At 42.4% G+C, this 2,082-nt stretch overlaps 1 non-coding gene across 1 annotated transcript; it reads right to left on the bottom strand.

Moving 5' to 3' along the window:
- Nucleotides 1–212: 212 nt before the first annotated feature.
- TRNAQ-UUG (transfer RNA glutamine (anticodon UUG)) lies at nucleotides 213–285 on the bottom strand. The gene has a single exon. It is a non-coding gene; the product is annotated as a tRNA-Gln (tRNA).
- Between the last annotated feature and the right edge of the window lie 1,797 nt (nucleotides 286–2,082).

Here is a 2,082-nt window from a genome sequence, read left to right as displayed (position 1 = left end):
TCTTCCTTCCACCCTTCTTTCCCCTAGAGTTTATTTTCTCTCTTTCCCATGGTAAACCAAGATTGTCCAGCATGTTAATGTGGACAAACATGTTTGTTCCAAAAATTGCAGTGCCATTCAGAAGCAAGAAAGAGCAACTCTCCCATTAGTCTTTTTTTGGGTTTTGTTTTGTTTGTTTGTTTGGCCATACTGCATGGCTTGTGGGATCTTAGTTCCCTGATCAGGGACTGAACCTGGGCCCTTGGCAGTCAAAGTGCCAAGTCCTAATCACTGGACCATCAGGGAATTTCCTCATTAGTCTATTTTATAACCTTAGATCAATGCTGCGACCTTCTTATTTTGAAATGTGGGCTCAAAATAATACATTTATAGAACATTGGCGCGTATGAGGTCCAAAGAGTTTTTATCCAATACCCTCATCCTTTTGGTGAACAATAAAGGTCTCGGAGAGGGGAAAAGACCTTCCTACGATCCCACAAAGCTGGTGGCAGAGCCCAAGAGTCTCGGCCCCCAAGCACTCTGTCCAGACTCCAAACTGATGCTCTTGCCAATGCCCCACCATTGTAACAGCCTTTTTGCCTGAATGCCTCCTAGGTGTGTCATGAAGACAAATTACTCTCTGGCTGTATGGCTCTTGAATTGTTTGGATAAACACTGAGTGTCAGTGTGCCTGATGGGCCCTAGTGGGAACTAAAGCTGGGAAGAAATGAAGCCCACCTTGGCAAAAACCACGGACAGAACACTCACCCCAGAGCCCAAGCTCTCTAGACACCCAGCAGGTAAATGACAGAGAGTTAAATCTCATCTATCAGTTAGGCTAAAAGAACAGTTAATTTCACACTTATCCACTTTACAGAAATAGAACCCAAGCTACAAGGCAGAAAGAACAAAAGGAACAGACCAGATACAGAGATTTTTCAGAAATTTTAAGCTACGGAAGAACAAAAAAATTTTTCTTCAAAGAAAATTTGGGGGCAGGGGACTGAAATACATGCAAAGCTTATTTTTAGTGCCCTTTACAGATATAAAGTCATGCTGTTCGTTTAGGAACATAAAAATGCATTATGTATAACTTGTTTCACTCATAAAATTACCATGTTTTTGTATATTGATATATTTAGACTGAGAGAACTGAAAAAAAGTTTTTATCATTTCTTTCTTGGTTATTTTCTTGGGCAAAAGGGAGTTATGGGTTTTTTGGTTGTTTTTTTTAAGTCCTCAGTGGGAAAACTTTTCAGAATTTTCAGAAACTTTTTACAATACTTACAGATTTTAGAGGATCTTTTAGTTCTTCCAAATCAACTAGCTCAAGTCTTTTTTTTTTTTCTAATTTTATTTTATTTTTAAATTTTACATAATTGTATTAGTTTTGCCAAATATCAAAATGAATCCGCCACAGGTATACATGTGTTCCCCATCCTGAACCCTCCTCCCTCCTCCCTCCCCATACCATCCCTCTGGGTCGTCCCAGTGCACTAGCCCCAAGCATCCAGTATCGTGCATCGAACCTGGACTGGTAGCTCAAGTCTTTTAGGTCTTCAAGTTGTTGAATTCACATGGGTTCAACCAACATTCTCTCTCCAGGCAAGAGGTTAGCACAACCTGGTTTAGTGATGGTAAACCACTGTGAAACTTTAAAAAGTCCATTTTATCAATAGAAGTCCCACAGATCTGGAATTCGCTTTGCCCTCCAAGGCAAATTTCTTCCCTTCTATCCACTGCAGCACTACCTAGAACACATTTCTAGAAATGAGCAGGAGAAACCATAAGTTTAGACCTGACAGAAGCACACATCCTCTGCTGCTGCTGCTGCTAAGTCACCTCAGTCGTGTCCAAGTCTGTGCGACCCCATAGACAGCAGCCCGCCAGGCTCCCCCGTTCCTGGGATTCTCCTGGCAAGAACACTGGAGTGGGTTGCCATTTCCTTCTCCAATGCATGAAAGTGAAAAGTGAAAGTGAAGTCGCTCAGTTGTGTCCGACTCTTAGCGACCCCACCAGGCTCCTCCGTCCATGGAATTTTCCAGGCAAGAGTACTGGAATGGGGTGCCACTGCCTTCTCCGACACATCCTCTGGAAGGTCTA

Source organism: Bos javanicus, chromosome 5 (assembly GCF_032452875.1).
Source record: "Bos javanicus breed banteng chromosome 5, ARS-OSU_banteng_1.0, whole genome shotgun sequence".
Lineage (NCBI taxonomy): Eukaryota > Metazoa > Chordata > Mammalia > Artiodactyla > Bovidae > Bos > Bos javanicus.
The sequence above is the reverse complement of the archived record's forward strand: the minus strand, read 5'-3'. Positions and strand labels throughout refer to the sequence as shown.